Source organism: Schistocerca gregaria, chromosome 3 (genome assembly GCF_023897955.1).
Source record: "Schistocerca gregaria isolate iqSchGreg1 chromosome 3, iqSchGreg1.2, whole genome shotgun sequence".
NCBI classification, from domain to species: Eukaryota; Metazoa; Arthropoda; class Insecta; order Orthoptera; family Acrididae; genus Schistocerca; species Schistocerca gregaria.
Window position 1 is genome coordinate 26,985,019 of NC_064922.1, and position 21,104 is coordinate 27,006,122.

General features: G+C 49.6%; 6 non-coding genes across 6 annotated transcripts; all 6 read left to right on the forward strand.

Moving 5' to 3' along the window:
• Positions 1 to 5,664: 5,664 nt before the first annotated feature.
• On the forward strand, positions 5,665 to 5,738 carry Trnat-agu (transfer RNA threonine (anticodon AGU)). Its single transcript has one exon. It is a non-coding gene; the product is annotated as a tRNA-Thr (tRNA).
• A 1,504-nt stretch (positions 5,739 to 7,242) lies between these two features.
• On the forward strand, positions 7,243 to 7,316 carry Trnat-agu (transfer RNA threonine (anticodon AGU)). The gene has a single exon. It is a non-coding gene; the product is annotated as a tRNA-Thr (tRNA).
• Positions 7,317 to 8,820: 1,504 nt separating this feature from the next.
• On the forward strand, positions 8,821 to 8,894 carry Trnat-agu (transfer RNA threonine (anticodon AGU)). Its single transcript has one exon. It is a non-coding gene; the product is annotated as a tRNA-Thr (tRNA).
• A 3,083-nt stretch (positions 8,895 to 11,977) lies between these two features.
• Trnat-agu (transfer RNA threonine (anticodon AGU)) lies at positions 11,978 to 12,051 on the forward strand. The gene has a single exon. It is a non-coding gene; the product is annotated as a tRNA-Thr (tRNA).
• Positions 12,052 to 15,135: 3,084 nt separating this feature from the next.
• Positions 15,136 to 15,209, forward strand: Trnat-agu (transfer RNA threonine (anticodon AGU)). The gene has a single exon. It is a non-coding gene; the product is annotated as a tRNA-Thr (tRNA).
• Positions 15,210 to 16,715: 1,506 nt separating this feature from the next.
• On the forward strand, positions 16,716 to 16,789 carry Trnat-agu (transfer RNA threonine (anticodon AGU)). The gene has a single exon. It is a non-coding gene; the product is annotated as a tRNA-Thr (tRNA).
• Positions 16,790 to 21,104: the final 4,315 nt, after the last annotated feature.

Here is a 21,104-nt window from a genome sequence, read left to right on the forward strand (position 1 = left end):
TTGCCAAGTTTGGGGAGCGTTTCGCAGTATGATCAGTGCAATGGAGACGTGGAAACTGGTTGTGTCCCAGTGTTTTGCAGTTGGACGACAAGAGTTTTACACAGTAGCAAAGAGCGAGGCACTGAGTTGGCATGAACAATGGAGAGCACAATGGGGCTCGAGATGTGCTTGTTACCGCAGGGGCTGTGTGATTGTCGACAAGGAGTGAAATGGACCAATTTGTGACCGCCCTTTCCATTTAAGACGTGAAAAACAGACGGAATTTGCATTCGTAATACCAGAGTATCGAAACTACTTGGAACTCTTGTGTATATGAACGTGTCCGCGCCTTTGTACTCTGGTACCTTCACCGCTACAAACCAACCAACCAACGTGTCCGTGCACATCAGAGTCCCAAAGAATGGAGAATAGCCAGGCTTGGTCGTGTGTGCAGCCGTAGCTCAGTTGGCAGATCGTTCGCTTAGCGTGTGAAAGGTCTCGGGTTCAAGCTCCGGCTCCTCCATGTTTTGTGGTCAGTGCATGGTAAGTGTTGGTCGCGGCGAACATAAAGGGACGCAAGAAGTTGCAAAACCAGCGTCACAGACTGATATGATGTATACTGTTATAAGGAGAGCAAGATGTAAGTGTGGTGACCGGCTGTTATCGTGGTGTCATCGAGTGCAGATCTGTCTTAGGTATCACGGCTTAACGTCATTGAAGCCTAGAGAGTGGACAACACGTTCGTCTTACTCAGAGCGGTGTCCGAATTCTACTTTCGACGTTATGCGTGCCACTCTTAATGTGGCCAACTACGATTCGATACAGAATGCACGAAACCTGAAAGACACCCTCACTGATACATAGAGAGTAGTGTTTGTCTGCGGAATAATGGGAGTGTAAGGGTCTGTGACGTTGATGTGGCTGTATGTAGCACTATTAGTCAACGGGGGGTGGGCGTAGCTCAGATGGTAGAGCGCTCGCTTAGTGTGCGAGAGGTAGTGGGATCGATACCCAGCGCCTCCAGAATTTTTAACACTCCTACATGCGCACCTTGCCATGCAAGAGGAATAATTCCCAACCAGCAGAGGTGTCTAGGCAGATACAAGCGAACGATTAGCATCCACAATTGGCAAGCGTTCTTTTATTCGTGCGCAGGAAGCACCCACCTCGCACACCTACACTTAACTTAGAAACAGTACAAATGTTCCCATAAGATTCTCAAGCCTACGTCGGAAAGATCTGCCTTGCGCCGAGTTCACGTAAATCCCACTGCACGTTCCCATTCTTTGCGTGCAGTCGGCTGCTACTGGCGTTGCTGGTTGTGACTGCTGATAACAGATGCCGTAGCAATCACTTCATGGAGTGAGTTGAATGTTTTGCGATAGTCTGTCTCTGACAAGCAAGCACAGGTGATATAGGTGCGAACACAGGAAGCTTGCAGCCCCTCGCTGCCTGCAGACACAGAGCAGCCACACTAGGAGAGCGGCCTAAGCCGTAGGCGAAATGTGCTCATTCGCTTTGGCGCGACGTCGAACTATAAGTAAGGCTGTCACTATCGTGAGCGTCGTGTAAAGTCGGAAAAGTCGGCTGCATGGGTGATTGCCAAGTTTGGGGAGCGTTTCGCAGTATGATCAGTGCAATGGAGACGTGGAAACTGGTTGTGTCCCAGTGTTTTGCAGTTGGACGACAAGAGTTTTACACAGTAGCAAAGAGCGAGGCACTGAGTTGGCATGAACAATGGAGAGCACAATGGGGCTCGAGATGTGCTTGTTACCTCAGGTGCTGTGTGATTGTCGGCAAGGAGTGAAATGGACCAATTTGTGACCGCCCTTTCCAATTAAGACGTGAAAAACAGACGGAATTTGCATTCGTAATACCAGAGTATCGAAACTACTTGGAACTCTTGTGTATATGAACGTGTCCGCGCCTTTGTACTCTGTTACCTTCGCCGCTACAAACCAACCAACCAACGTGTCCGTGCACATCAGAGTCCCAAAGATTGGAGAATAGCCAGGCTTGGTCGTGTGTGCAGCCGTAGCTCAGTTGGCAGATCGTTCGCTTAGCGTGTGAAAGGTCTCGGGTTCAAGCTCCGGCTCCTCCATGTTTTGTGGTCAGTGCATGGTAAGTGTTGGTCGCGGCGAACATAAAGGGACGCAAGAAGTTGCAAAACCAGCGTCACAGACTGATATGATGTATACTGTTATAAGGAGAGCAAGATGTAAGTGTGGTGACCGGCTGTTATCGTGGTGTCATCGAGTGCAGATCTGTCTTAGGTATCACGGCTTAACGTCATTGAAGCCTAGAGAGTGGACAACACGTTCGTCTTACTCAGAGCGGTGTCCGAATTCTACTTTCGACGTTATGCGTGCCACTCTTAATGTGGCCAACTACGATTCGATACAGAATGCACGAAACCTGAAAGACACCCTCACTGATACATAGAGAGTAGTGTTTGTCTGCGGAACAATGGGAGTGTAAGGGTCTGTGACGTTGATGTGGCTGTATGTAGCACTATTAGTCAACGGGGTGGTGGGCGTAGCTCAGATGGTAGAGGGCTCGCTTAGTGTGCGAGAGGTACTGGGATCGATACCCAGCGCCTCCAGATTTTTTAACACTCCTACATGCGCACCTTGCCATGCAAGAGGAATAATTCCCAACCAGCAGAGGTGTCTAGGCAGATACAAGCGAACGATTAGCATCCACAATTGGCAAGCGTTCTTTTATTCGTGCGCAGGAAGCACCCACCTCGCACACCTACACTTAACTTAGAAACAGTACAAATGTTCCTATAAGATTCTCAAGCCTACGACGGAAAGATCTGCCTTTCGCCGAGTTCACGTAAATCCCACTGCACGTTCCCATTCTTTGCGTGCAGTCGGCTGCTACTGGTGTTGCTGGTTGTGACTGCTGATAACAGATGCCGTAGCAATCACTTCATGGAGTGAGTTGAATGTTTTGCGATAGTCTGTCTCTGACAAGCAAGCACAGGTGATATAGGTGCGAACACAGGAAGCTTGCAGCCCCTCGCTGCCTCCAGACACAGAGCAGCCACACTAGGAGAGCGGCCTAAGCCGTAGGCGAAATGTGCTCATTCGCTTTGGCGCGACGTCGAACTATAAGTAAGGCTGTCACTAGCGTGAGCATCGTGTAAAGTCGGAAAAGTCGGCTGCATGGGTGATTGCCAAGTTTGGGGAGCGTTTCGCAGTATGATCAGTTCAATGGAGACGCGGAAACTGGTTGTGTCCCAGTGTTTTGCAGTTGGACGACAAGAGTTTTACACAGTAGCAAAGAGCGAGGCACTGAGTTGGCATGAACAATGGAGAGCACAATGGGGCTCGAGATGTGCTTGTTACCTCAGGTGCTGTGTGATTGTCGACAAGGAGTGAAATGGACCAATTTGTGACCGCCCTTTCCATTTAAGACGTGAAAAACAGACGGAATTTGCATTCGTAATACCAGAGTATCGAAACTACTTGGAACTCTTGTGTATATGAACGTGTCCGCGCCTTTGTACTCTGGTACCTTCGCCGCTACAAACCAACCAACCAACGTGTCCGTGCACATCAGAGTCCCAAAGAATGGAGAATAGCCAGGCTTGGTCCTGTGTGCAGCCGTAGCTCAGTTGGCAGATCGTTCGCTTAGCGTGTGAAAGGTCTCGGGTTCAAGCTCCGGCTCCTCCATGTTTTGTGGTCAGTGCATGGTAAGTGTTGGTCGCGGCGAACATAAAGGGACGCAAGAAGTTGCAAAACCAGCGTCACAGACTGATATGATGTATACTGTTATAAGGAGAGCAAGATGTAAGTGTGGTGACCGGCTGTTATCGTGGTGTCATCGAGTGCAGATCTGTCTTAGGTATCACGGCTTAACGTCATTGAAGCCTAGAGAGTGGACAACACGTTCGTCTTACTCAGAGCGGTGTCCGAATTCTACTTTCGACGTTATGCGTGCCACTCTTAATGTGGCCAACTACGATTCGATACAGAATGCACGAAACCTGAAAGACACCCTCACTGATACATAGAGAGTAGTGTTTGTCTGCGGAATAATGGGAGTGTAAGGGTCTGTGACGTTGATGTGGCTGTATGTAGCACTATTAGTCAACGGGGGGTGGGCGTAGCTCAGATGGTAGAGCGCTCGCTTAGTGTGTGAGAGGTACTGGGATCGATACCCAGCGCCTCCAGAATTTTTAACACTCCTACATGCGCACCTTGCCATGCAAGAGGAATAATTCCCAACCAGCAGAGGTGTCTAGGCAGATACAAGCGAACGATTAGCATCCACAATTGGCAAGCGTTCTTTTATTCGTGCGCAGGAAGCACCCACCTCGCACACCTACACTTAACTTAGAAACAGTACAAATGTTCCCATAAGATTCTCAAGCCTACGTCGGAAAGATCTGCCTTGCGCCGAGTTCACGTAAATCCCACTGCACGTTCCCATTCTTTGCGTGCAGTCGGCTGCTACTGGCGTTGCTGGTTGTGACTGCTGATAACAGATGCCGTAGCAATCACTTCATGGAGTGAGTTGAATGTTTTGCGATAGTCTGTCTCTGACAAGCAAGCACAGGTGATATAGGTGCGAACACAGGAAGCTTGCAGCCCCTCGCTGCCTGCAGACACAGAGCAGCCACACTAGGAGAGCGGCCTAAGCCGTAGGCGAAATGTGCTCATTCGCTTTGGCGCGACGTCGAACTATAAGTAAGGCTGTCACTAGCGTGAGCGTCGTGTAAAGTCGGAAAAGTCGGCTGCATGGGTGATTGCCAAGTTTGGGGAGCGTTTCGCAGTATGATCAGTGCAATGGAGACGTGGAAACTGGTTGTGTCCCAGTGTTTTGCAGTTGGACGACAAGAGTTTTACACAGTAGCAAAGAGCGAGGCACTGAGTTGGCATGAACAATGGAGAGCACAATGGGGCTCGAGATGTGCTTGTTACCTCAGGTGCTGTGTGATTGTCGACAAGGAGTGAAATGGACCAATTTGTGACCGCCCTTTCCATTTAAGACGTGAAAAACAGACGGAATTTGCATTCGTAATACCAGAGTATCGAAACTACTTGGAACTCTTGTGTATATGAACGTGTCCGCGCCTTTGTACTCTGTTACCTTCGCCGCTACAAACCAACCAACCAACGTGTCCGTGCACATCAGAGTCCCAAAGATTGGAGAATAGCCAGGCTTGGTCGTGTGTGCAGCCGTAGCTCAGTTGGCAGATCGTTCGCTTAGCGTGTGAAAGGTCTCGGGTTCAAGCTCCGGCTCCTCTATGTTTTGTGGTCAGTGCATGGTAAGTGTTGGTCGCGGCGAACATAAAGGGACGCAAGAAGTTGCAAAACCAGCGTCACAGACTGATATGATGTATACTGTTATAAGGAGAGCAAGATGTAAGTGTGGTGACCGGCTGTTATCGTGGTGTCATCGAGTGCAGATCTGTCTTAGGTATCACGGCTTAACGTCATTGAAGCCTAGAGAGTGGACAACACGTTCGTCTTACTCAGAGCGGTGTCCGAATTCTACTTTCGACGTTATGCGTGCCACTCTTAATGTGGCCAACTACGATTCGATACAGAATGCACGAAACCTGAAAGACACCCTCACTGATACGTAGAGAGTAGTGTTTGTCTGCGGAATAATGGGAGTGTAAGGGTCTGTGACGTTGATGTGGCTGTATGTAGCACTATTAGTCAACGGGGGGGTGGGCGTAGCTCAGATGGTAGAGCGCTCGCTTAGTGTGCGAGAGGTACTGGGATCGATACCCAGCGCCTCCAGAATTTTTGACACTCCTACATGCGCACCTTGCCATGCAAGAGGAATAATTCCCAACCAGCAGAGGTGTCTAGGCAGATACAAGCGAACGATTAGCATCCACAATTGGCAAGCGTTCTTTTATTCGTGCGCAGGAAGCACCCACCTCGCACACCTACACTTAACTTAGAAACAGTACAAATGTTCCCATAAGATTCTCAAGCCTACGTCGGAAAGATCTGCCTTGCGCCGAGTTCACGTAAATCCCACTGCACGTTCCCATTCTTTGCTTGCAGTCGGCTGCTACTGGTGTTGCTGGTTGTGACTGCTGATAACAGATGCCGTAGCAATCACTTCATGGAGTGAGTTGAATGTTTTGCGATAGTCTGTCTCTGACAAGCAAGCACAGGTGATATAGGTGCGAACACAGGAAGCTTGCAGCCCCTCGCTGCCTCCAGACACAGAGCAGCCACACTAGGAGAGCGGCCTAAGCCGTAGGCGAAATGTGCTCATTCGCTTTGGCGCGACGTCGAACTATAAGTAAGGCTGTCACTAGCGTGAGCGTCGTGTAAAGTCGGAAAAGTCGGCTGCATGGGTGATTGCCAAGTTTGGGGAGCGTTTCGCAGTATGATCAGTGCAATGGAGACGTGGAAACTGGTTGTGTCCCAGTGTTTTGCAGTTGGACGACAAGAGTTTTACACAGTAGCAAAGAGCGAGGCACTGAGTTGGCATGAACAATGGAGAGCACAATGGGGCTCGAGATGTGCTTGTTACCGCAGGGGCTGTGTGATTGTCGACAAGGAGTGAAATGGACCAATTTGTGACCGCCCTTTCCATTTAAGACGTGAAAAACAGACGGAATTTGCATTCGTAATACCAGAGTAACGAAACTACTTGGAACACTTGTGTATATGAACGTTTCCGCGCCTTTGTACTCTGTTACCTTTACCGCTACAAACCAACCAACCAACGTGTCCGTGCACATCAGAGTCCCAAAGAATGGAGAATAGCCAGGCTTGGTCGTGTGTGCAGCCGTAGCTCAGTTGGCAGATCGTTCGCTTAGCGTGTGAAAGGTCTCGGGTTCAAGCTCCGGCTCCTCCATGTTTTGTGGTCAGTGCATGGTAAGTGTTGGTCGCGGCGAACATAAAGGGACGCAAGAAGTTGCAAAACCAGCGTCACAGACTGATATGATGTATACTGTTATAAGGAGAGCAAGATGTAAGTGTGGTGACCGGCTGTTATCGTGGTGTCATCGAGTGCAGACCTGTCTTAGGTATCACGGCTTAACGTCATTGAAGCCTAGAGAGTGGACAACACGTTCGTCTTACTCAGAGCGGTGTCCGAATTCTACTTTCGACGTTATGCGTGCCACTCTTAATGTGGCCAACTACGATTCGATACAGAATGCACGAAACCTGAAACACACCCTCACTGATACATAGAGAGTAGTGTTTGTCTGCGGAATAATGGGAGTGTAAGGGTCTGTGACGTAGATGTGGCTGTATGTAGCACTATTAGTCAACGGGGGGTGGGCGTAGCTCAGATGGTAGAGCGCTCGCTTAGTGTGCGAGAGGTACTGGGATCGATACCCAGCGCCTCCAGAATTTTTAACACTCCTACATGCGCACCTTGCCATGCAAGAGGAATAATTCCCAACCAGCAGAGGTGTCTAGGCAGATACAAGCGAACGATTAGCATCCACAATTGGCAAGCGTTCTTTTATTCGTGCGCAGGAAGCACCCACCTCGCACACCTACACTTAACTTAGAAACAGTACAAATGTTCCCATAAGATTCTCAAGCCTACGTCGGAAAGATCTGCCTTGCGCCGAGTTCACGTAAATCCCACTGCACGTTCCCATTCTTTGCGTGCAGTCGGCTGCTACTGGCGTTGCTGGTTGTGACTGCTGATAACAGATGCCGTAGCAATCACTTCATGGAGTGAGTTGAATGTTTTGCGATAGTCTGTCTCTGACAAGCAAGCACAGGTGATATAGGTGCGAACACAGGAAGCTTGCAGCCCCTCGCTGCCTGCAGACACAGAGCAGCCACACTAGGAGAGCGGCCTAAGCCGTAGGCGAAATGTGCTCATTCGCTTTGGCGCGACGTCGAACTATAAGTAAGGCTGTCACTAGCGTGAGCGTCGTGTAAAGTCGGAAAAGTCGGCTGCATGGGTGATTGCCAAGTTTGGGGAGCGTTTCGCAGTATGATCAGTGCAATGGAGACGTGGAAACTGGTTGTGTCCCAGTGTTTTGCAGTTGGACGACAAGAGTTTTACACAGTAGCAAAGAGCGAGGCACTGAGTTGGCATGAACAATGGAGAGCACAATGGGGCTCGAGATGTGCTTGTTACCTCAGGGGCTGTGTGATTGTCGACAAGGAGTGAAATGGACCAATTTGTGACCGCCCTTTCCATTTAAGACGTGAAAAACAGACGGAATTTGCATTCGTAATACCAGAGTAACGAAACTACTTGGAACACTTGTGTATATGAACGTGTCCGCGCCTTTGTACTCTGTTACCTTCACCGCTACAAACCAACCAACCAACGTGTCCGTGCACATCAGAGTCCCAAAGAATGGAGAATAGCCAGGCTTGGTCGTGTGTGCAGCCGTAGCTCAGTTGGCAGATCGTTCGCTTAGCGTGTGAAAGGTCTCGGGTTCAAGCTCCGGCTCCTCCATGTTTTGTGGTCAGTGCATGGTAAGTGTTGGTCGCGGCGAACATAAAGGGACGCAAGAAGTTGCAAAACCAGCGTCACAGACTGATATGATGTATACTGTTATAAGGAGAGCAAGATGTAAGTGTGGTGACCGGCTGTTATCGTGGTGTCATCGAGTGCAGATCTGTCTTAGGTATCACGGCTTAACGTCATTGAAGCCTAGAGAGTGGACAACACGTTCGTCTTACTCAGAGCGGTGTCCGAATTCTACTTTCGACGTTATGCGTGCCACTCTTAATGTGGCCAACTACGATTCGATACAGAATGCACGAAACCTGAAAGACACCCTCACTGATACATAGAGAGTAGTGTTTGTCTGCGGAATAATGGGAGTGTAAGGGTCTGTGACGTTGATGTGGCTGTATGTAGCACTATTAGTCAACGGGGGGTGGGCGTAGCTCAGATGGTAGAGCGCTCGCTTAGTGTGCGAGAGGTACTGGGATCGATACCCAGCGCCTCCAGAATTTTTAACACTCCTACATGCGCACCTTGCCATGCAAGAGGAATAATTCCCAACCAGCAGAGGTGTCTAGGCAGATACAAGCGAACGATTAGCATCCACAATTGGCAAGCGTTCTTTTATTCGTGCGCAGGAAGCACCCACCTCGCACACCTACACTTAACTTAGAAACAGTACAAATGTTCCCATAAGATTCTCAAGCCTACGTCGGAAAGATCTGCCTTGCGCCGAGTTCACGTAAATCCCACTGCACGTTCCCATTCTTTGCGTGCAGTCGGCTGCTACTGGCGTTGCTGGTTGTGACTGCTGATAACAGATGCCGTAGCAATCACTTCATGGAGTGAGTTGAATGTTTTGCGATAGTCTGTCTCTGACAAGCAAGCACAGGTGATATAGGTGCGAACACAGGAAGCTTGCAGCCCCTCGCTGCCTGCAGACACAGAGCAGCCACACTAGGAGAGCGGCCTAAGCCGTAGGCGAAATGTGCTCATTCGCTTTGGCGCGACGTCGAACTATAAGTAAGGCTGTCACTAGCGTGAGCGTCGTGTAAAGTCGGAAAAGTCGGCTGCATGGGTGATTGCCAAGTTTGGGGAGCGTTTCGCAGTATGATCAGTGCAATGGAGACGTGGAAACTGGTTGTGTCCCAGTGTTTTGCAGTTGGACGACAAGAGTTTTACACAGTAGCAAAGAGCGAGGCACTGAGTTGGCATGAACAATGGAGAGCACAATGGGGCTCGAGATGTGCTTGTTACCGCAGGGGCTGTGTGATTGTCGACAAGGAGTGAAATGGACCAATTTGTGACCGCCCTTTCCATTTAAGACGTGAAGAACAGACGGAATTTGCATTCGTAATACCAGAGTAACGAAACTACTTGGAACACTTGTGTATATGAACGTGTCCGCGCCTTTGTACTCTGTTACCTTCACCGCTACAAACCAACCAACCAACGTGTCCGTGCACATCAGAGTCCCAAAGAATGGAGAATAGCCAGGCTTGGTCGTGTGTGCAGCCGTAGCTCAGTTGGCAGATCGTTCGCTTAGCGTGTGAAAGGTCTCGGGTTCAAGCTCCGGCTCCTCCATGTTTTGTGGTCAGTGCATGGTAAGTGTTGGTCGCGGCGAACATAAAGGGACGCAAGAAGTTGCAAAACCAGCGTCACAGACTGATATGATGTATACTGTTATAAGGAGAGCAAGATGTAAGTGTGGTGACCGGCTGTTATCGTGGTGTCATCGAGTGCAGACCTGTCTTAGGTATCACGGCTTAACGTCATTGAAGCCTAGAGAGTGGACAACACGTTCGTCTTACTCAGAGCGGTGTCCGAATTCTACTTTCGACGTTATGCGTGCCACTCTTAATGTGGCCAACTACGATTCGATACAGAATGCACGAAACCTGAAAGACACCCTCACTGATACATAGAGAGTAGTGTTTGTCTGCGGAATAATGGGAGTGTAAGGGTCTGTGACGTTGATGTGGCTGTATGTAGCACTATTAGTCAAGGGGGGGTGGGTGTAGCTCAGATGGTAGAGCGCTCGCTTAGTGTGCGAGAGGTACTGGGATCGATACCCAGCGCCTCCAGAATTTTTAACACTCCTACATGCGCACCTTGCCATGCAAGAGGAATAATTCCCAACCAGCAGAGGTGTCTAGGCAGATACAAGCGAACGATTAGCATCCACAATTGGCAAGCGTTCTTTTATTCGTGCGCAGGAAGCACCCACCTCGCACACCTACACTTAACTTAGAAACAGTACAAATGTTCCCATAAGATTCTCAAGCCTACGTCGGAAAGATCTGCCTTGCGCCGAGTTCACGTAAATCCCACTGCACGTTCCCATTCTTTGCGTGCAGTCGGCTGCTACTGGCGTTGCTGGTTGTGACTGCTGATAACAGATGCCGTAGCAATCACTTCATGGAGTGAGTTGAATGTTTTGCGATAGTCTGTCTCTGACAAGCAAGCACAGGTGATATAGGTGCGAACACAGGAAGCTTGCAGCCCCTCGCTGCCTGCAGACACAGAGCAGCCACACTAGGAGAGCGGCCTAAGCCGTAGGCGAAATGTGCTCATTCGCTTTGGCGCGACGTCGAACTATAAGTAAGGCTGTCACTAGCGTGAGCGTCGTGTAAAGTCGGAAAAGTCGGCTGCATGGGTGATTGCCAAGTTTGGGGAGCGTTTCGCAGTATGATCAGTGCAATGGAGACGTGGAAACTGGTTGTGTCCCAGTGTTTTGCAGTTGGACGACAAGAGTTTTACACAGTAGCAAAGAGCGAGGCACTGAGTTGGCATGAACAATGGAGAGCACAATGGGGCTCGAGATGTGCTTGTTACCTCAGGTGCTGTGTGATTGTCGACAAGGAGTGAAATGGACCAATTTGTGACCGCCCTTTCCATTTAAGACGTGAAAAACAGACGGAATTTGCATTCGTAATACCAGAGTATCGAAACTACTTGGAACTCTTATGTATATGAACGTGTCCGCGCCTTTGTACTCTGTTACCTTCGCCGCTACAAACCAACCAACCAACGTGTCCGTGCACATCAGAGTCCCAAAGATTGGAGAATAGCCAGGCTTGGTCGTGTGTGCAGCCGTAGCTCAGTTGGCAGATCGTTCGCTTAGCGTGTGAAAGGTCTCGGGTTCAAGCTCCGGCTCCTCCATGTTTTGTGGTCAGTGCATGGTAAGTGTTGGTCGCGGCGAACATAAAGGGACGCAAGAAGTTGCAAAACCAGCGTCACAGACTGATATGATGTATACTGTTATAAGGAGAGCAAGATGTAAGTGTGGTGACCGGCTGTTATCGTGGTGTCATCGAGTGCAGATCTGTCTTAGGTATCACGGCTTAACGTCATTGAAGCCTAGAGAGTGGACAACACGTTCGTCTTACTCAGAGCGGTGTCCGAATTCTACTTTCGACGTTATGCGTGCCACTCTTAATGTGGCCAACTACGATTCGATACAGAATGCACGAAACCTGAAAGACACCCTCACTGATACGTAGAGAGTAGTGTTTGTCTCCGGAATAATGGGAGTGTAAGGGTCTGTGACGTTGATGTGGCTGTATGTAGCACTATTAGTCAACGGGGGGGTGGGCGTAGCTCAGATGGTAGAGCGCTCGCTTAGTGTGCGAGAGGTACTGGGATCGATACCCAGCGCCTCCAGAATTTTTGACACTCCTACATGCGCACCTTGCCATGCAAGAGGAATAATTCCCAACCAGCAGAGGTGTCTAGGCAGATACAAGCGAACGATTAGCATCCACAATTGGCAAGCGTTCGTTTATTCGTGCGCAGGAAGCACCCACCTCGCACACCTACACTTAACTTAGAAACAGTACAAATGTTCCCATAAGATTCTCAAGCCTACGTCGGAAAGATCTGCCTTTCGCCGAGTTCACGTAAATCCCACTGCACGTTCCCATTCTTTGCGTGCAGTCGGCTGCTACTGGTGTTGCTGGTTGTGACTGCTGATAACAGATGCCGTAGCAATCACTTCATGGAGTGAGTTGAATGTTTTGCGATAGTCTGTCTCTGACAAGCAAGCACAGGTGATATAGGTGCGAACACAGGAAGCTTGCAGCCCCTCGCTGCCTCCAGACACAGAGCAGCCACACTAGGAGAGCGGCCTAAGCCGTAGGCGAAATGTGCTCATTCGCTTTGGCGCGACGTCGAACTATAAGTAAGGCTGTCACTAGCGTGAGCGTAGTGTAAAGTCGGAAAAGTCGGCTGCATGGGTGATTGCCAAGTTTGGGGAGCGTTTCGCAGTATGATCAGTGCAATGGAGACGCGGAAACTGGTTGTGTCCCAGTGTTTTGCAGTTGGACGACAAGAGTTTTACACAGTAGCAAAGAGCGAGGCACTGAGTTGGCATGAACAATGGAGAGCACAATGGGGCTCGAGATGTGCTTGTTACCTCAGGTGCTGTGTGATTGTCGACAAGGAGTGAAATGGACCAATTTGTGACCGCCCTTTCCATTTAAGACGTGAAAAACAGACGGAATTTGCATTCGTAATACAAGAGTATCGAAACTACTTGGAACTCTTGTGTATATGAACGTGTCCGCGCCTTTGTACTCTGGTACCTTCGCCGCTACAAACCAACCAACCAACGTGTCCGTGCACATCAGAGTCCCAAAGAATGGAGAATAGCCAGGCTTGGTCGTGTGTGCAGCCGTAGCTCAGTTGGCAGATCGTTCGCTTAGCGTGTGAAAGGTCTCGGGTTCAAGCTCCGGCTCCTCCATGTTTTGTGGTCAGTGCATGGTAAGTGTTGGTCGCGGCGAACATAAAGGGACGCAAGAAGTTGCAAAACCAGCGTCACAGACTGATATGATGTATACTGTTATAAGGAGAGCAAGATGTAAGTGTGGTGACCGGCTGTTATCGTGGTGTCATCGAGTGCAGATCTGTCTTAGGTATCACGGCTTAACGTCATTGAAGCCTAGAGAGTGGACAACACGTTCGTCTTACTCAGAGCGGTGTCCGAATTCTACTTTCGACGTTATGCGTGCCACTCTTAATGTGGCCAACTACGATTCGATACAGAATGCACGAAACCTGGAAGACACCCTCACTGATACATAGAGAGTAGTGTTTGTCTGCGGAATAATGGGAGTGTAAGGGTCTGTGACGTTGATGTGGCTGTATGTAGCACTATTAGTCAACGGGGGGGTGGGCGTAGCTCTGATGGTAGAGCGCTCGCTTAGTGTGCGAGAGGTACTGGGATCGATACCCAGCGCCTCCAGAATTTTTAACACTCCTACATGCGCACCTTGCCAAGCAAGTGGAATAATTCCCAACCAGCAGAGGTGTCTAGGCAGATACAAGCGAACGATTAGCATCCACAATTGGCAAGCGTTCTTTTATTCGTGCGCAGGAAGCACCCACCTCGCACACCTACACTTAACTTAGAAACAGTACAAATGTTCCCATAAGATTCTCAAGCCTACGTCGGAAAGATCTGCCTTGCGCCGAGTTCACGTAAATCCCACTGCACGTTCCCATTCTTTGCGTGCAGTCGGCTGCTACTGGCGTTGCTGGTTGTGACTGCTGATAACAGATGCCGTAGCAATCACTTCATGGAGTGAGTTGAATGTTTTGCGATAGTCTGTCTCTGACAAGCAAGCACAGGTGATATAGGTGCGAACACAGGAAGCTTGCAGCCCCTCGCTGCCTCCAGACACAGAGCAGCCACACTAGGAGAGCGGCCTAAGCCGTAGGCGAAATGTGCTCATTCGCTTTGGCGCGACGTCGAACTATAAGTAAGGCTGTCACTAGCGTGAGCGTTGCGTGAAGTCGGAAAAGTCGGCTGCATGGGTGATTGCGAAGTTTGGGGAGCGTTTCGCAGTATGATCAGTGCAATGGAGACGTGGAAACTGGTTGTGTCCCAGTGTTTTGCAGTTGTACGACAAGAGTTTTACACAGTAGCAAAGAGCGAGGCACTGAGTTGGCATGAACAATGGAGAGCACAATGGGGCTCGAGATGTGCTTGTTACCTCAGGGGCTGTGTGATTGTCGACAAGGAGTGAAATGGACCAATTTGTGACCGCCCTTTCCATTTAAGACGTGAAAAACAGACGGAATTTGCATTCGTAATACCAGAGTAACGAAACTACTTGGAACACTTGTGTATATGAACGTGTCCGCGCCTTTGTACTCTGTTACCTTCACCGCTACAAACCAACCAACCAACGTGTCCGTGCACATCAGAGTCCCAAAGAATGGAGAATAGCCAGGCTTGGTCGTGTGTGCAGCCGTAGCTCAGTTGGCAGATCGTTCGCTTAGCGTGTGAAAGGTCTCGGGTTCAAGCTCCGGCTCCTCCACGTTTTGTGGTCAGTGCATGGTAAGTGTTGGTCGCGGCGAACATAAAGGGACGCAAGAAGTTGCAAAACCAGCGTCACAGACTGATATGATGTATACTGTTATAAGGAGAGCAAGATGTAAGTGTGGTGACCGGCTGTTATCGTGGTGTCATCGAGTGCAGATCTGTCTTAGGTATCACGGCTTAACGTCATTGAAGCCTAGAGAGTGGACAACACGTTCGTCTTACTCAGAGCGGTGTCCGAATTCTACTTTCGACGTTATGCGTGCCACTCTTAATGTGGCCAACTACGATTCGATACAGAATGCACGAAACCTGAAAGACACCCTCACTGATACATAGAGAGTAGTGTTTGTCTGCGGAACAATGGGAGTGTAAGGGTCTGTGACGTTGATGTGGCTGTATGTAGCACTATTAGTCAACGGGGGGGTGGGCGTAGCTCAGATGGTAGAGCGCTCGCTTAGTGTGCGAGAGGTACTGGGATCGATACCCAGCGCCTCCAGAATTTTTGACACTCCTACATGCGCACCTTGCCATGCAAGAGGAATAATTCCCAACCAGCAGAGGTGTCTAGGCAGATACAAGCGAACGATTAGCATCCACAATTGGCAAGCGTTCTTTTATTCGTGCGCAGGAAGCACCCACCTCGCACACCTACACTTAACTTAGAAACAGTACAAATGTTCCCATAAGATTCTCAAGCCTACGTCGGAAAGATCTGCCTTTCGCCGAGTTCACGTAAATCCCACTGCACGTTCCCATTCTTTGCGTGCAGTCGGCTGCTACTGGTGTTGCTGGTTGTGACTGCTGATAACAGATGCCGTAGCAATCACTTCATGGAGTGAGTTGAATGTTTTGCGATAGTCTGTCTCTGACAAGCAAGCACAGGTGATATAGGTGCGAACACAGGAAGCTTGCAGCCCCTCGCTGCCTCCAGACACAGAGCAGCCACACTAGGAGAGCGGCCTAAGCCGTAGGCGAAATGTGCTCATTCGCTTTGGCGCGACGTCGAACTATAAGTAAGGCTGTCACTAGCGTGAGCGTAGTGTAAAGTCGGAAAAGTCGGCTGCATGGGTGATTGCCAAGTTTGGGGAGCGTTTCGCAGTATGATCAGTGCAATGGAGACGCGGAAACTGGTTGTGTCCCAGTGTTTTGCAGTTGGACGACAAGAGTTTTACACAGTAGCAAAGAGCGAGGCACTGAGTTGGCATGAACAATGGAGAGCACAATGGGGCTCGAGATGTGCTTGTTACCTCAGGTGCTGTGTGATTGTCGACAAGGAGTGAAATGGACCAATTTGTGACCGCCCTTTCCATTTAAGACGTGAAAAACAAACGGAATTTGCATTCGTAATACAAGAGTATCGAAACTACTTGGAACTCTTGTGTATATGAACGTGTCCGCGCCTTTGTACTCTGGTACCTTCGCCGCTACAAACCAACCAACCAACGTGTCCGTGCACATCAGAGTCCCAAAGAATGGAGAATAGCCAGGCTTGGTCGTGTGTGCAGCCGTAGCTCAGTTGGCAGATCGTTCGCTTAGCGTGTGAAAGGTCTCGGGTTCAAGCTCCGGCTCCTCCATGTTTTGTGGTCAGTGCATGGTAAGTGTTGGTCGCGGCGAACATAAAGGGACGCAAGAAGTTGCAAAACCAGCGTCACAGACTGATATGATGTATACTGTTATAAGAAGAGCAAGATGTAAGTGTGGTGACCGGCTGTTATCGTGGTGTCATCGAGTGCAGATCTGTCTTAGGTATTACGGCTTAACGTCATTGAAGCCTAGAGAGTGGACAACACGTTCGTCTTACTCAGAGCGGTGTCCGAATTCTACTTTCGACGTTATGCGTGCCACTCTTAATGTGGCCAACTACGATTCGATACAGAATGCACGAAACCTGAAAGACACCCTCACTGATACATAGAGAGTAGTGTTTGTCTGCGGAATAATGGCAGTGTAAGGGTCTGTGACGTTGATGTGGCTGTATGTAGCACTATTAGTCAACGGGGGGGGTGGGCGTAGCTCAGATGGTAGAGCGCTCGCTTAGTGTGCGAGAGGTACTGGGATCGATACCCAGCGCCTCCAGAATTTTTAACACTCCTACATGCCCACCTTGCCATGCAAGAGGAATAATTCCCAACCAGCAGAGGTGTCTAGGCAGATACAAGCGAACGATTAGCATCCACAATTGGCAAGCGTTCTTTTATTCGTGCGCAGGAAGCACCCACCTCGCACACCTACACTTAACTTAGAAACAGTACAAATGTTCCCATAAGATTCTCAAGCCTACGTCGGAAAGATCTGCCTTGCGCCGAGTTCACGTAAATCCCACTGCACGTTCCCATTCTTTGCGTGCAGTCGGCTGCTACTGGCGTTGCTGGTTGTGACTGCTGATAACAGATGCCGTAGCAATCACTTCATGGAGTGAGTTGAATGTTTTGCGATAGTCTGTCTCTGACAAGCAAGCACAGGTGATATAGGTGCGAACACAGGAAGCTTGCAGCCCCTCGCTGCCTCCAGACACAGAGCAGCCACACTAGGAGAGCGGCCTAAGCCGTAGGCGAAATGTGCTCATTCGCTTTGGCGCGACGTCGAACTATAAGTAAGGCTGTCACTAGCGTGAGCGTCGTGTAAAGTCGGAAAAGTCGGCTGCATGGGTGATTGCCAAGTTTGGGGAGCGTTTCGCAGTATGATCAGTGCAATGGAGACGCGGAAACTGGTTGTGTCCCAGTGTTTTGCAGTTGGACGACAAGAGTTTTACACAGTAGCAAAGAGCGAGGCACTGAGTTGGCATGAACAATGGAGAGCACAATGGGGCTCGAGATGTGCTTGTTACCTCAGGTGCTGTGTGTTTGTCGACAAGGAGTGAAATGGACCAATTTGTGACCGCCCTTTCCATTTAAGACGTGAAAAACAGACGGAATTTGCATTCGTAATACCAGAGTATCGAAACTACTTGGAACTCTTGTGTATATGAACGTGTCCGCGCCTTTGTACTCTGGTACCTTCGCCGCTACAAACCAACCAACCAACGTGTCCGTGCACATCAGAGTCCCAAAGAATGGAGAATAGCCAGGCTTGGTCGTGTGTGCAGCCGTAGCTCAGTTGGCAGATCGTTCGCTTAGCGTGTGAAAGGTCTCGGGTTCAAGCTCCGGCTCCTCCATGTTTTGTGGTCAGTGCATGGTAAGTGTTGGTCGCGGCGAACATAAAGGGACGCAAGAAGTTGCAAAACCAGCGTCACAGACTGCTATGATGTATACTGTTATAAGGAGAGCAAGATGTAAGTGTGGTGACCGGCTGTTATCATGGTGTCATCGAGTGCAGATCTGTCTTAGGTATCACGGCTTAACGTCATTGAAGCCTAGAGAGTGGACAACACGTTCGTCTTACTCAGAGCGGTGTCCGAATTCTACTTTCGACGTTATGCGTGCCACTCTTAATGTGGCCAACTACGATTCGATACAGAATGCACGAAACCTGAAAGACACCCTCACTGATACATAGAGAGTAGTGTTTGTCTGCGGAATAATGGCAGTGTAAGGGTCTGTGACGTTGATGTGGCTGTATGTAGCACTATTAGTCAACGGGGGGGTGGGCGTAGCTCAGATGGTAGAGCGCTCGCTTAGTGTGCGAGAGTTACTGGGATCGATACCCAGCGCCTCCAGAATTTTTAACACTCCTACATGCGCACCTTGCCATGCAAGAGGAATAATTCCCAACCAGCAGAGGTGTCTAGGCAGATACAAGCGAACGATTAGCATCCACAATTGGCAAGCGTTCTTTTATTCGTGCGCAGGAAGCACCCACCTCGCACACCTACACTTAACTTAGAAACAGTACAAATGTTCCCATAAGATTCTCAAGCCTACGTCGGAAAGATCTGCCTTGCGCCGAGTTCACGTAAATCCCACTGCACGTTCCCATTCTTTGCGTGCAGTCGGCTGCTACTGGCGTTGCTGGTTGTGACTGCTGATAACAGATGCCGTAGCAATCACTTCATGGAGTGAGTTGAATGTTTTGCGATAGTCTGTCTCTGACAAGCAAGCACAGGTGATATAGGTGCGAACACAGGAAGCTTGCAACCCCTCGCTGCCTGCAGACACAGAGCAGCCACACTAGGAGAGCGGCCTAAGCCGTAGGCGAAATGTGCTCATTCGCTTTGGCGCGACGTCGAACTATAAGTAAGGCTGTCACTAGCGTGAGCGTTGCGTGAGCGTCGTGTAATGTCGGAAAAGTCGGCTGCATAAGTGATTGCTAAGTTTGGGGAGCGTTTCGCAGTATGATCAGTGCAATGGAGACGCGGAAACTGGTTGTGTCCCAGTGTTTTGCAGTTGGACGACAAGAGTTTTACACAGTAGCAAAGAGCGAGGCACTGAGTTGGCATGAACAATGGAGAGCACAATGGGGCTCGAGATGTGCTTGTTACCTCAGGTGCTGTGTGATTGTCGACAAGGAGTGAAATGGACCAATTTGTGACCGCCCTTTCCATTTAAGACGTGAAAAACAGACGGAATTTGCATTCGTAATACCAGAGTATCGAAACTACTTGGAACTCTTGTGTATATGAACGTGTCCGCGCCTTTGTACTCTGGTACCTTCGCCGCTACAAACCAACCAACCAACGTGTCCGTGCACATCAGAGTCCCAAAGAATGGAGAATAGCCAGGCTTGGTCGTGTGTGCAGCCGTAGCTCAGTTGGCAGATCGTTCGCTTAGCGTGTGAAAGGTCTCGGGTTCAAGCTCCGGCTCCTCCATGTTTTGTGGTCAGTGCATGGTAAGTGTTGGTCGCGGCGAACATAAAGGGACGCAAGAAGTTGCAAAACCAGCGTCACAGACTGCTATGATGTATACTGTTATAAGGAGAGCAAGATGTAAGTGTGGTGACCGGCTGTTATCGTGGTGTCATCGAGTGCAGATCTGTCTTAGGTATCACGGCTTAACGTCATTGAAGCCTAGAGAGTGGACAACACGTTCGTCTTACTCAGAGCGGTGTCCGAATTCTACTTTCGACGTTATGCGTGCCACTCTTAATGTGGCCAACTACGATTCGATACAGAATGCACGAAACCTGAAAGACACCCTCACTGATACATAGAGAGTAGTGTTTGTCTGCGGAATAATGGGAGTGTAAGGGTCTGTGACGTTAAGTGGCTGTATGTAGCACTATTAGTCAACAGGGGGGTGGGCGTAGCTCAGATGGTAGAGCGCTCGCTTAGTGTGCGAGAGTTACTGGGATCGATACCCAGCGCCTCCAGAATTTTTAACACTCCTACATGCGCACCTTGCCATGCAAGAGGAATAATTCCCAACCAGCAGAGGTGTCTAGGCAGATACAAGCGAACGATTAGCATCCACAATTGGCAAGCGTTCTTTTATTCGTGCGCAGGAAGCACCCACCTCGCACACCTACACTTAACTTAGAAACAGTACAAATGTTCCCATAAGATTCTCAAGCCTACGTCGGAAAGATCTGCCTTGCGCCGAGTTCACGTAAATCCCACTGCACGTTCCCATTCTTTGCGTGCAGTCGGCTGCTACTGGCGTTGCTGGTTGTGACTGCTGATAACAGATGCCGTAGCAATCACTTCATGGAGTGAGTTGAATGTTTTGCGATAGTCTGTCTCTGACAAGCAAGCACAGGTGATATAGGTGTGAACACAGGAAGCTTGCAACCCCTCGCTGCCTGCAGACACAGAGCAGCCACACTAGGAGAGCGGCCTAAGCCGTAGGCGAAAAGTGCTCATTCGCTTTGGCGCGACGTCGAACTATAAGTAAGGCTGTCACTAGCGTGAGCGTTGCGTGAGCGTCGTGTAATGTCGGAAAAGTCGGCTGCATGGGTGATTGCTAAGTTTGGGGAGCGTTTCGCAGTATGATCAGTGCAATGGAGACGCGGAAACTGGTTGTGTCCCAGTGTTTTGCAGTTGGACGACAAGAGTTTTACACAGTAGCAAAGAGCGAGGCACTGAGTTGGCATGAACAATGGAGAGCACAATGGGGCTCGAGATGTGCTTGTTACCTCAGGTGCTGTGTGATTGTCGACAAGGAGTGAAATGGACCAATTTGTGACCGCCCTTTCCATTTAAGACGTGAAAAACAGACGGAATTTGCATTCGTAATACCAGAGTATCGAAACTACTTGGAACTCTTGTGTATCTGAACGTGTCCGCGCCTTTGTACTCTGGTACCTTCGCCGCTACAAACCAACCAACCAACGTGTCCGTGCACATCAGAGTCCCAAAGAATGGAGAATAGCCAGGCTTGGTCGTGTGTGCAGCCGTAGCTCAGTTGGCAGATCGTTCGCTTAGCGTGTGAAAGGTCTCGGGTTCAAGCTCCGGCTCCTCCATGTTTTGTGGTCAGTGCATGGTAAGTGTTGGTCGCGGCGAACATAAAGGGACGCAAGA